Genomic DNA, 14294 nt, shown 5'->3' with positions numbered 1-14294 from the left:
GTTTAATGTATTCAGGGTTTCCTATATTCCTCACGTTTGCTCAAGTCCATATTTACGTACACGGTATAGTGGTGTATGCATATTTGTCATGTCTTGACGGGTCTTATTGGCCAGAATAAGAGGGAACAGCAGATCATGTTTAGGCAGAGAGTTGGTTCCAGGCCATCACCCATAGAGTTGCAGGAAGAAAACCCCACATCAAGAAGGATAAATGGGTTGCAAAGTTTTAATCCATGAGGATTAATCCACAGATTTTTCCATTTAAAAAGTAGAAAATACTTCATATATCAAATAAAATTTAGTTAAAACTTCTGACAAGGTTTTCAAAAGACTATTGAAAAGAAAGTTAATATTCCATCTGAAAGTAACACTGCCAATAGTATTTACACAGCATTTATGTGTTTTAAAGCCCATTACAAATATAAACTCAACGAACTTCTAAAACAGCACTGGGATGTAGGTCCTATCAGTTATAGTTCCCTGGTTCACATCTAGGCAAGGTTCACTTGCTCTTTTGAAAATATGGACTCTGATTAGAGAAATGGGTGAGAACATATTTCCATTGACATAGACATGTAATTTCAAAATAGTCTGAAGGTCATCATTTTATTTTATCCCTTAGCAATCAGAAATTGGCACAATATTCTTCCAGTCACAATTGTCAAGCTAATGGCATATATACACACATACACACATGTATGTCATAGGTCTTAGGAATCTTTTAGCAGATTTAGAGCATTTAAAAATAATTTTATATTTATCTTGGAAAAGATCTAGTATGAGGATAATGTGCATTATTTTATCAAATTAACTGATCAGTTGACATCAATTAAATAAACAATTGAAAAGAAAAGTCAAAGCAGCACAGTGATTCTCAATTAGGTCGTCTCTAAAAGACTGTTCATGTACATTGGCCAGCTGAAAGATACTAACCAGACTGTATATCCATGTATTATTATTATTCACACCTATCACTCATTATACATAGTTAATGACTTGCATATGACCTGGATTTTCTGGTTTGCTAGCTATCCTGTCCTGATAATTAGACTCCTAACTATCAAACCACATGTCCTGAATTTTGTTTCAGAAGCTGTGGGCACTATGATAGAATAATTGCCCATAAAAACTACTTGGTGTTAGTATAATTGAGTTAAACTAGATTTCCCCACCCCTCAGCAATCAGTAAGTTTTATCAACTTTTTAGAAACATGAAACAAATCAAAATCTTTTTTGGAGTCTAATCTACAACATGTAAAATATCTAGGGTCAGTGTTTTCAAAATAGGACCTTGTGGAGGATAAATAGGTAATGATCAGAAAAGATAAGCAGGTATAAGTTACTGTTCTCAGTGAAAGGTAGGCAGAATGTGTGGTATGCCTTCCTTTCAAAACAAACTGTTTTTGACCTCTTTTGCGGATCCAACTTTATATCTTCTACATATTCTATATATTTTTTCAAAAGGCAAGAATCTTTGATAATTCCTTAAGCATGCCTCCTGCAAGATTTAACATTAAAGTGCCACATAGAACAATCATTAGCACAAGCCACATGTGTGCTAGAAGCCATCTCATACATGAGCATTCATCTCTAGTGACCTGGTAAGTCTTTACTTGTAGGTCTAGTTGGTCTTTACTTGTTATCAGGGGTCAAAGGTAAATGGTAGGTTTAGGAAGGCAGGCGGCTGTGGTTTTCAGCTCTGACTCTGCCAGCTTAACAGCCTGTAATCTGCATGTTATTAAATGACCAGGTAGAAGGTGGATATTTACATTTAGTGCTAAGAACAAGTAGGTGAGGGGAGGAGGGGTAAGAACCAGGAGAGCAACGCCCCTTGAGCACTTCCCCTTAGAGTAGGGCTTCTGCAATCATTCAAAGCTAATAGGTGGATGTGGCCACTCTGAAGCCTTAAAACAGCTCCTTTTAGGGAAGCAGGGAGACTCTAAGCCAGATGGGGAATGATAACATAACAAGCCAAGAGCACTTCCTATGTTCTAAATGCTAAGTGCTTATAGTAGCTAATACTGTTCTACGTGCTTCATATATACTGTCTGGCAACAAGCTACTAAGGAAGGTGGAATTGGCCCTCCATATCCTTCAGTTCTGCATCCTTGGATTCAATCAGCCACGGATTAAAATTTTTTTAAAAATTGCATCTGTTCTAAATGCATATAGACTTTTTTCTTGTCATCATTCCCTAAACAATATAGTATAACAACTATTTCCATAGTATTTACATTGTATTAGTAATTATACAATAAGTAATCTAGAGATGACTTAAAGTATATGGAAGGATGTGACAAAGTATATGAGTGAGTAATATGCAAATTCTAAGTCATTTTATATTGGGGGGTTAAGCATCTGGGGATTTGGGGATTTGGCTATCTGTGGGAGGGGATGAGGGTGGTGGTCCTGGAACTAATCAACTGTACTATTTTTTAATCACTTTTATTTAACAGATCAGAAAGACGGAAACACTTTTTTTTTTTTTTTTTTTTTTTTTTTGCCTGCAGCCATGCAGCTATAGTGACAGGGCTGGGATTTGAACACACAACTTGACATCTGCATCAAAGACTGCTCTCGAGACTGAATGAGCAAGTGAATGTCTGCACAGAGCTGCTGCTCAGTGAAAAAGAAAAAGGGAAAAACAAATTTCTGAGCTACATGAGGTACTCTAAGAGGTGTTTAAAATTTGAAGTTCCCAATCTCATCATTACCTGTTGTATCTATGGATTCAGGTGCCACACTGTACTCCATAAATATGCACAATTACAATATGCCAATTGAAAATTAAAAAATACTTCTTAGGAAAGTTCATGTGCTGAATAAATTTAGTAGCAAAACCCAGATGTTTCAAAATTTAGAATTTTTTTTGCCTAATTAAACTCCAGCTTTCTTGTTTTTATTTCTGCCAGTATAAATTACCATATGATTTTTCTGATTTCTACAGTAAAACATGTTCATTGTAAAACAAAAACAAAAACAAAAACAGATAAACAAAAAATATAAAGAAGAAAGTGAAAATTCTCTGTAATTGTACTACTAAGAGAAAATGGATATGAAAATTTCACTGTGTATCCCTTAGACTTTCCCTCATGGGTTTACAGGCATATCTATATAGATTCAAGATTAAACTTTTGGAAAAAAATGTACCAAATTAAACAAATCTTCTTTACCTGTGTTTTAACTTAATGTAATATGGACATTCTCCCATGTCAATAGATAGATTTCTACATTTTCATTTTTAATCATTACAAAGCGCCTTATTGTGTATGTTTTTCAATTTATTTTAAAGTTCCACAACTGAATGACACCTAGGTTGTCTGATTTATCACTACTATAAACATGCCTGGGATTATTGAAGGTACACTGATGTACTCATGTTTTATTATTTCCTTAGGATAAATTCTTGGAGATGAAATTCTTTGATCAAAGAATATGCCAGTTCTTAAGAATTTTAATGTACTATGCTAATTTCCATTCCCCTCTCCATCAAAAATTGTGGTCTCATCAGCCTGGTGAAAAAGTGGGGAAAATTAGCACTTTCTTACCACAATGGCTGTAATAACATTATGGGTATTCACTAAAATTTTTACCAATGTGATGAACAAAATAAAAATAAAAATTATAAAATATTTCTTTTCTTAATTTGCATTTCCTTGTTTACTACTAAAGTTGTACTTGGGATGTGACAAGATATTAGTCATATATTTATTAGCACATAGTATCAATATTCTACAGTTATTTTTGGTTGTAAGTGCTTTTCATGAATAAAAAATGTGAACTGCCATAGATGTCAAAACTGTTTATTTGGGGCTGGAGTTGTAGCTCAGTGGTACAGAGCTTGCCTAACACATGTGAGGCACTGGGTTCTATCCTCAGCACCACATAAAAATAAACAAATAAAATAAAGATATTGTGTCTATCTGCAACTAAAAAATTTTAAAAACCTGTTTATTCTATTTACTATTTATCTTTTACTTTATGTATGGTTTAGAGTTTTATATATTTAAATATGTCAAATTTTCCCTTTCAGTTCCGCATTTGATCTTAAGCTTATGAAGATGACCTTCACATTGAGAATATAAAAGCATTTACTTAATATGTACCTGAAGTTGAATTTCATAAAGGACTAATCTGGTCAGTTCTATGTTTTCCCTCCAAATGAAGTCTTTTTTTAAATATATGTTTTGTGTTTTCAGTGGCATTAAAAAAACCCAACATGTTGTATATTTTCAGGTCAGATTGAGGTTGGCCACCATTGATAGCTAATGAACCATATGTTGTTTACCCAGTAATGCTGAATTCTTGAACTGTCCATCTTGTTATTGTCAGCCTGTGGCCAGTGTCATCATTCTCTAAGATTTGGGAAAGTTTTCTTTTTTGACCAAAGTTTTGATGTTGGCGCTGGAAACATCTTGCTCTACACAACAATTAAATTGAAAATGTCATTTGTGCTCATGAAAAAAATAAAGAGAGCAGAAAACCTTTCTTCTGATTCCCACAGAAATGAAGCAACCAAACAGATAATTGGCTTGCACACATGTTGAAAGCCTTCTAGGGAGTGTAGCCAACAAGAGCAGAGAGAGCAGTGGAGGCTGTCTACCTGCCACATGGCTGCACACACCTCGTTAACTGTCATGGCAGCAAGCTGGGTGGATCTCAGCTTGCCCTGCAGCCTGTGTCAAGTTCAGGACGTCTGGAAATATTGCACTTGGAAGGAGATCACACAAATCTCTGCCTGATGTAATGGCAAGGCAATCCTTGTTGCAGGAAATTCTCCCTAATATCTAGTTGATTTATACTCACTGAATTTGGTTGTCCTCAACCAAAATTGGTCCTGCAGCTTGCTCTTCTCTGTCCTGCAGGTGTCTTAAGACAACATTGTTCTCTAAACTTTTCTTCTTTCACAAGGCAAGTCTCTTGTCTTTGGACAAAGTGATCTCATGATTGAAATGTATTATAAAATTAGCTCGAAAGGGACAACCAGGATGTGGCATCAGATTTTCCATGGGCCCAGACAAAATCTTTTTTTTTCTTTTTGAATCAGAGTATAATTAAAAACATAGAATGTGTCATTTTTTCTCATCTTTATTTAAAATAGGGCCTTGTTGATTAATTAAATCCTATTTTATATTTCCTTTTGCAAAAGGATGCATATTTACTCCTTGATATTCATTTATTACTTCAATTGATATTTATTGAACACACATTATATAAAAGGACTGGAACTAGTATTGAGTTTCTGCCAAATACTGTACTAGGTGTTTTCTACAGATATTTCTTCATTTAATCTGCATGACAGTGTTTTGACACAGATATTATAACCTGAAACATGTCAAGAAACTGGAGTTTGGAGAGGTTAAATGACTTGTTCGACACTCATCAGGCAAGTGTTAGCCCTGGAATTCATGTGTATAGTGCTTAGAGTGCTTGGTCCCCTCTTTACTTCCTATTCTCGAAGCAAGTTTTCTTTTTAAAATTTTGGTGATAGGAGAGATTGAGCCCAGAGGTGCTCTACAACTGAACTACATACATTCTCAACTCTTTTTATTTTTTATTTTGACTAAGTTGGTCTGCTTAATCTGTCAGAAGATGTTAGAATCACCCTTCATGATTATGTTATTTGCCAATTCTTGTCATTTTATTAGTTGTGATTTTAGGCTATGTTGTCAATTATATGTATTTTAGGTTATCCTGTTAGTCTCTCAGTGGAATGCTTAGTGTTTTCCCCCTTAATTTCTATTTATTAATCCAAATTTTGGTATACCAGCCTTGTTTTGGTTAGATGTTTGCCTGATACATATTTGTTTCCTGATTATCTCATTTTATGCCTTTCGATGTGATTTTGTTTTAGGCATGCATTCTGTAACCAGCACAGATTTTTAAAATATTACTGCATTCAGGCAAATGCTGTCTTTTAATAGAGAATTTAATTGTGTGCATTGCTGAGGCTGGATTTATTTTTATTTTTTAATTTTTTTGCCATCTCATTTTGTGCTGTTTCATTGTCTTTTATTTTGTTCCTTTTTTTCTTTTTTCCTGTCTCCTGATAGATGGAAATGGATAAACTTTTCCATATTCCTTTTCCATTCCTCTGCTGGTTTGCAAGCAGGAAGATTATGTTTATCTTTTAGTGGTTACCATTAGCATTTGAAGATACATATTTAATAATACGGGTTTCTAATAATATGGAAAGTTACACAGCATTTCTATCCTCTCGCTAGAGATGGTACAAACTCCTGTGTACTGGATCAATTCAGTGCCTATCCCCCTTTTTGATATTTAGTGTAAAGTTTTGATGTACCTTTTGCACTGTCTTACTGTTCACACATCAGTGTCTGCAGATCTACTCTCTCTCTCTCTCTCTCTCTTTCTCTCTCTGTCCATCCATTTCTTACTTCCCATATCAGCTTCCCCTTATTGCCCACTCCCTTGCCAGGGCTCCACATCTGATCACCATTTTTATTTATTTCTCTTATGTTTCTATCCCATAGACATTTTTATCTTGTGTTGGCATCTGTGGCTTCTTTTTACTTTTGTTTTTTTAATCTATAATTACTGTGTATTTGATGAAGCAGAACTGTGTCAGTGTTTAAAGTAGCAGTGCTGTGCTGGGTGGAATTCTCTAGAATAGTTTTTAAAGTATCCCAAGTAGCAACTAGGGATTTCAACAGAAGTCTCCTGGTTAAAAAGTGCAAATGTGTTATTAGATGATTTTGTCATTATGGAAATATCATAAGATGTACTTACACCAACTAAGATGGCTACAGTGTCACTCACTGATATGATCTTATAGGATCACCTTGTCTATGGTATGTGGCAAAAGGTTGTGTATACTCCCAATTCTATAGCTCTTTATTTTTTATTTACAGTGCAGAGCTCTTTTCCATCAGGATTGCCCTTAGAACATAACACACCTTTGTAAAAATTATAACAAGATGCCAGGTAGCTTCAGTCCTGCAGCTTGCAAGTGGAGGTCAGATTGCATTTCAGTTCCTGCTTAAACCTTCAACGGATATCTTTGAGCACACAAGCAGAATCCCTCTGCACAGTGGCTCTGTTTACCAGTAATTTTACAAAGTAAATTATTAAGGGTTACTAATAGTTGATACTTACAACTATGATTGACATGTTGTGGGAATTTACTGTTGGCAGTTTTTGAATTCTTGCCCAAAACACCTGGCTTTTATGTATCAATGCAGAGTTTTCCCTGGCCTTGTGCCTGCACTGATAGCCAGCATTGCTGATATTGGACTCTGGTCATACCAGTTCGATATTCCTTGCACTAGATTGTACAGTGGTCTTAGACAAGACCATTCCATCTAACAGAACTCTGAAGAGAGTCCAGACCTTTTAGCATAACTTTATTCCTTCATGTTATATTCTAAGTGCGAATCTAGGTAGAAGCATCAGAACAGCTTAATATTTTAATAGAAGCTAGTAACAATCAAAATAATTGCAGAACATTAAGTGGTGTTACCAGGATTTTGCTGGTAAATGTTTAACAATCTGTTCTCTGAAAGGTAAAGCCTTGGTTTGTAGAGTTTGTGGATTTTGTAATGTGAATACTTCCACTTCCACCATGGCTAATTCAAGCTATCCTTATATTGACAGCACTGTACCACTAAATGTGGGGTTGGGAAAGATACAATTGTCTCCACACATCACTGGATTACATTGTATGAACATCATTTAAAATAGGACATTGCTACTTTTATTTCAATTATGGGTGATAATTTTGAAACTGTATTTTCAAAGTTCAAAGAATAAAAAAAAAAAAAAAAAGTATCTAGCAAGTCAACAGTGGCCAAGAACTTGAGGTCTTGTATTTGAACAGTTTCCAGACAGTCAACAGCTTCTGGAGAGAGCAGATCTCAAGGCAGATGATAGATAGTCTGTCCATAAGTCATTTTATCTGCCACCTATGGAGATGAATGGCTCCTACTCCAGAAATGTTATTTTGAAAATAATATATACTTTTTAAAAACATTTTATTTGTATTTTATTTGCATTTTTATAGAAGATACAGTTTCACAAGAAACAGTTTCCTCAAACAATAGAAAAAGATTTTAAAAAAAGAATCTATTGTCTTAGAAGGAAACAAGTCTCTTCAGCAAGCCAGGGCCAATTCATAGTGGAGGAACCACTTTAGAAGATTTTAAGTGGATTGCAAAGACATTACTGTGGGCACTTGCATGTGTTCCGTCTTTCAATGTGCAGCATCTTTTTTCATTGGAAGTCTGATATCTCTGCTACTTCCATCTGATATTTGTTTGCCTCTCAAGACTGCTCTGCTAACCAGGCACCTCCCATTTTTACATGTCTTGTTTTTGCTATCCCATTAAGTCTTGCAATCTAATATACTTTGGACCTCATGTCTTCCTCGTCACTGTATTACTTTCATAGTTGTGATGAAATGATAAATGTTTCTTCTTTTTTTCCTTTGAGAATGTCATAATGTTTTCCTGAACATTAAGTTGATGTTGTTGACAATATTCTGTGCTATTTAGCAAAGTGGTAGACTAGGAACAGTGTTTACTGCATCGAGTTGTACATTTCTAGCAAAAACTTGGAGAAAAATAAGTGTGATATTCTTTCTTTTCTGTTTTCCTTTTCAAAGTTTTGTTCTTTACTTGAAAGAGGTAGATAATTAGTAGACATGCATTTAATTAAATATATTTGTGAACTTACAGTTATATTTTGAATATTTTAGTAATTCTCTTCCAAAAACTCCCCTCTGCCCCAGGTCTCCACAGTGTCTACCCTAGTTGTTTTCTATGTTGCAATCAATGTTCCAAATTGAATTATGCTAAAAATATAAATATGGAATTTGCCTTCAAGCAAAGGTAAACTGTTTCCCAGTAGCAATGTTTTGTTTAGTTTTCAATGTTGACAGATGACAAGTATTTTCAGTGATTCTATATAACACACTTCAGAATATACATACAGGAATAAACATCAGAATCTAAGTTAACATTTTTTTCAAATGATGATCCACAAAATGCTCATTTAGAGCAATTTATCATACTTATTTACCCCTTAAATTCAGTAACCCAGTAGTTAATAAAAAGGCTACAAAGTCTTTCTGTAACACACATACACCTTATTTAATTCAATGTTTACCAAATATTTTGAGAAGGAATATTTTCACACCATATCTACAAAACCTTTGAAAGAATGTTCTGTGTAATATTAGTTTGATAAATTTTCTCTAAACTCCTTGACTACTGATGACCATATGTACACACTTGGAGGTTTCATTAATATATTCATGATGGGAACATGCAGCATTTTTACACTATTTAAGCAAAAAGATCCTAAAATTCATTGTAAGCACAAATAAATTATTCTTGTATTCATCCAAGAAGGTCCTTGCATATGTAGTTTGACATGAATTTGATCATGTTTCATGAAAGAAACCTTGAGGGCACTTTTGCTTCTTATAAACATTTTACAGATATATCAGAGGAGAAAATTTTGCATATGTATTTATTTAATAATTAGTGAAAATTATGGCAATCTGTGGCATTGTATTCATTGTGTATTACTGTTTATCAATTAAATTATAAGCATTACAATTTTATATGTGTAACTATGTAGTGTTTTATGGAAGAGATGGTTGATTAGTTATTATTTATGAATAAATAATACACAAGGCTTGGAAACAACACTTTATCAAAAGGTTGAGATTTCTTAGGAACTAAAACATCTTTCATGGTCTTTATCCAGATAAAAGTAAATCAAAAGATTACCACCCATGGAACAGCAAAACTCAGAAGAAATTTCACTTAAAATAATGTGATTATTTTAAGGATAAAGCAAAAGATGGTCATTTAAAGAAAATTTGGTAATATAGAGAAGTAGCCAGAAAAAAAATAAAATCTATCACAGTTATATTGCCTAAATATAAATGTTGTTAATAGTTGTGTTTTCCTTTTCTATGCATCAGTTCTTTTGTTTTTAATTAGTACAGAGGCATGTGTGCTGGGAAGGTGGTAGATCTCTAACTTCAGGGCCTCTCACCGCAGATACCCTTCCAAAGCCTGGGAGGGGCACTAACAATGTGTGAACATGGTCACATATTTTTGCAAATGTTGCAAAAGTAAGATCACCTAACTGAAATTCTTAAGACTGCTGTCTTTTCCCACTCAATTCCTACCTGTTTCACACCCAGTGGTGATGGAGTGGTAGTAGGAATTTAAAGGAAGTTGAGTTGTGGATTCATTTAATTTGGGATTTGGTGGTTTTATTTACTTATGTATTACCTTTTTAGAACTTAAATATTTATTTTATTGATGCATTATAATTATACATAGTAGTGGGATTCGTTGCTACACTTTTGGGGGAGGGGAGGTACTGGGGGGGGGGGACTGAACTCAGGGGCACTCAACCACTGAGCCACATCCCCAGCCTTACTCTGTATTTTATTTAGAGTCAGGGTCTCACTGAGTTGCTTAGCACCTCTCAGTTGCTGAGGCTGGCTTTGAACTCTCAAACCTCCTACGTCAGTCTCCTGAGCCACTGGGATTACAGGCGTGCGCCACTGTGCCCGGCTTGCTGCTACGTATTTATATGGTGGATTATGTTTAAAAGGTTCACTGTCACTTCTGTGGATATGCTATCCAGAAATACTGCTTTCTGCTGACCTGTTTTGTGACTCAGTGTGGCAGGGCCAGAAGTTGTATTGCAATATGCACATGTCCCATGGTGCCTGACAGAAGAATTTGAGTGGGGGAAAACAAGACTTGACATTTTTGGAGCCAAAAGTTTGTGTGTGGGAAAGTGTTCTAACCAGCAGACAGGAACAATTGTCAGCACATGATTCAATTCTCATTGATGCCTAGTTAAAAGGAAGTTCTCTATTTTCAGAGAATTATAATTCACCAGTATTACAATTATACTGAAAGTGTAATTCAAATTCCTGCCATTTTTATTTAAAAATTATAGCACTTGAATTTTCCATATTAAAATAACCTTTGTAAATCTTTCCTGTGCTGCCATAACATTCAACTCAGCTTAAGCCAGCTCAGTGTTCTATACTGATATCCTATTAAGAGCAATGAACTATACCCTGCAATTTAATTCTGGACCAACTCTAATGCAGCTTTTCCTTTCTCAGATGTTTCTCTGGCTTTGCTTCTGTCTTTAGATTCTTTTTTTCCTAGAAGATCTTTCTTTTTTCTGTGTCCAGTGAATTACTCCTTGTCTTTAAAAGATCTAGTTCATATCTCATCTTTTTTCATAATGCCTATCATGTCTCCACAAATAACTACTGTTCCTGTTACATTTTGGGTTCTCATAACACATGTCTTTGCCCACATGTGATTGCCCTTGAATTGGATGATGGTTTTCATTTAGCTGTATGGATCCATGTGGCAAAGAAACTTATTTTATTCTTCATTCCAGTGAAAATGTTGCCTTCCACACTGTCTAAAATATAGGGTTATCATAAAAATGTATCAAAACAGAGAGCAGGGAAAGCACAAGTATGGATACTATAGCCAGGTTCAAAGACACATTAAATAGCATCCTCTTCTAATAATTAGGCACATTTGTTCTTTTTTGGATAAAGATCAAATTAATTAACCATAGACCCTACTTAATCTTATAGTTATTTTGAAGTTGCTTGGAAGAAATATACAATAAAAGCCAAATATGTATTTTAATACAATGAATATTAGTAAGTACACTAATTTTATTAGGTTTGGCTGCAAGTGACTAATATTTGTCTACACCAGGTGATGATGGCTTAGACAAGATAAAAGCTATGGCAGGTGGTTTAGAGCTGCAATGCATCCAACATTGTCAGAAATGCAGTTTCTGCCTGATTGCTCTTTTTCTGCCTGTGTGGTTTCTATTTCCAGCATCACCTTTTGATCCGAAATGATTGTTTTTTCTCCAGCTATCATGTCCACTTTCCAGGCAGTGGGAAAGAGAAAAGCTGCTTATTTCTGTGGGTGTGTGTCCCAGATTTATTCACATTTCTTCCAGTTGCATTTTATTGATGATAATTCAAATACATGTTAATATCCAGCTGCAAACAAAAGCTAGAAACTATTGTCCCCCTTTCTAGAAGTCCAGGTAAAATTCAACTTGGGGTTCTATTACTAGGGAGAAAGGGCAGAATAAACACTGGGGCACAACCAGTGGTCTCTGCTACAAAAATGAATGGAACAAACATTTATTAAATTTCTACTATATACAATATCTCAATCAAATCTCATAGGAAACACACGCAAACACATATACATACATACCTCTGTGTGTGTATGTGTGTGTGTGTGTATCCCCAATACATGGATGGGCAAATTAAGTCTAAAAGAGATTAAGTACCTTGTCCAAGGTCACACAGATCTCAGTGATAGAAACAAAAGTTAAGAACTGATGTGTCTCAATGTTCATTGCTGCTGAATTCACCATAGCCAGATTGTGGAACCAACCTAGATGTCCTTCAATTGATGAATGGATAAAGAAACTGTGGCATATACATACAATGGAATATTACTCTGCCATAAAGAATGATAAAATTATGGCATTTGCAGGCAAATGGATGAAATTGGAGAATATCATGCTAAGTGAGATAAGCCAATCTCAAAAAACTAAAGGACAAATGATCTCGCTGATAAGCGGATGAGGACATATAATGGGGGGTGGAAGGGGTTAGCATTAGGGTTAGGGTTAGGTTTAGGGTTAGGGTTAAGGAGGGTGGTAAGAATGGAGGAAGGAAGGACTGTATAGAGGGAAAAGAGGGAGGGGTGGGGGGAAGGAAAAAAATTACAGAATGAATCAAACAACATTACCTTATGTAAATTTATGATTACACAAATGGCATGCCTTGACTCCATGTACAAATAGAGAAACAACATGTATCCCATTTGTTTACAATAAAAAAAAAAAAAAAAAGAACTGATGTGTCTGATTCTAGAGCTCATGGCTTTATCACTAAATTGTATTTCCTTAAAGTCTAACAGAATGTGTGGTTAACAAACTTTTTCAAAAGGGAAATAGATTTATTTTCATTTACTCACTTTCTACTAATAAATTGACACTCGTGACACTAGTATGAATATTCCTGTCTTTCCCTGTCTTTCAAAATACAAGCCAAGTGCTCTGGAATGCTTTAGAAAGACTAGACAACATAAAGTTCAATTTCCTAGGTTTCAGGTGGCATCCATTTTGATATCACTTGTCCGTTGTCTTAAATCAACTTTCCCCCATTATATAGACTTGCAAGTTTAAATTTTTATGTTCATTATTTAGTGATTATCTTAAGACACTTAACACACACACATCTTTATATATATATATATATATATATATTTTTTTTTTTTTTTTTTTTTTTTTAACCAAAGAAACCTAAGGTTAACCAATACCTGGATCTTCAAAAATAACAAAAGCCTTATGGCACTTTGATCTAAATTTTCCTCTTCCATATTTCATGCTCTTTTTGTCTGGCATTTTTCAGTTATAATTTACTTTTAACACACCACCCTAAATGATCATTTTGTTAGAATTATAAATATACTCTATTAACTTTTTCCCAACTTATACACCTAGCACTCCCATATATATATATTTTTTTTAGTTCAAAATTCTTTCTTAAGTAATTTTTCATCATGGGTCCATACATAGTGGGCTATTTTAATCTTCATGCATATGAAAATGCTTGTATTGTCTCCTTTGGCTCGATTGATGGACTCAGAAGTGGACAGTCAATTCTCCAAACTTGTTTAAGACATCGCTCAATGTTGTCTATTGTTGCTGATGAGAAGTTTGAAATCTGTCTGGTTGATGGTTTCTTTAAGATTATTTATTTTCTTTAAGATTTTAAGATTAAAAAAAAAATGTTTGAATTCTGTGACCTCACTTGAATGTGTTTAAGTGGAGAATTTGTGTTTGTTCCCTGTGCTTGGGACTTATGCATTTGAAACTTTCTTTGTTTTAACTAATAGAGCTTAGTTTTTAGAGCAATTTTAGGTTTACAGAAAAATTGAACAGGTAACGGAGAGTTCTCATATACCATATTCCCTTTCTCTCAACTCACCCCCCTCCCATTAACATCTTTGAATACTGTGGAATATTTGTTGCAATTGGTGAACCAATGTTGATACATCATTGTTAACTGAAGTCCATAGTTTATATTAGAGCTCATTCTTTGTGTTGTACAATTCTATGAATTTTGATAAGCGAATATTGTCATGTATCCAGTACAAGAATATATGGAATAATTTCAATGCCCTAAATATCTGTGCTTTACCTATTAATCTTTCCCTTCCCCAAACCATTGGCAGCCA

The 14294-nt window shown here is 34.6% G+C and overlaps 1 long non-coding RNA gene across 5 annotated transcripts in view; it reads left to right on the top strand.

Moving 5' to 3' along the window:
* The window catches only part of LOC306645058, a 137815-nt gene that overhangs the window by 108026 nt on the left and 15495 nt on the right, over positions 1 to 14294 (top strand). For 3 of the 5 annotated variants that reach the window (XR_013759521.1, XR_013759522.1, XR_013759524.1), the window contains exons 6-7: positions 1465 to 1601; positions 2511 to 3548. This is a non-coding gene — a long non-coding RNA (uncharacterized lncRNA). Of the gene's footprint in view, positions 1 to 1464; positions 1602 to 2510; positions 3549 to 14294 lie in introns of those variants that run through there. The other 2 variants (XR_013759520.1, XR_013759523.1) reach the window with 2 other exon arrangements.

The sequence above is a fragment of the Sciurus vulgaris genome (genome assembly GCF_902686455.1).
Source record: "Sciurus vulgaris genome assembly, chromosome: 15".
In the NCBI taxonomy this organism is placed as follows: Eukaryota; Metazoa; Chordata; class Mammalia; order Rodentia; family Sciuridae; genus Sciurus; species Sciurus vulgaris.
This window is presented reverse-complemented; position numbering and strand designations above follow the sequence as displayed.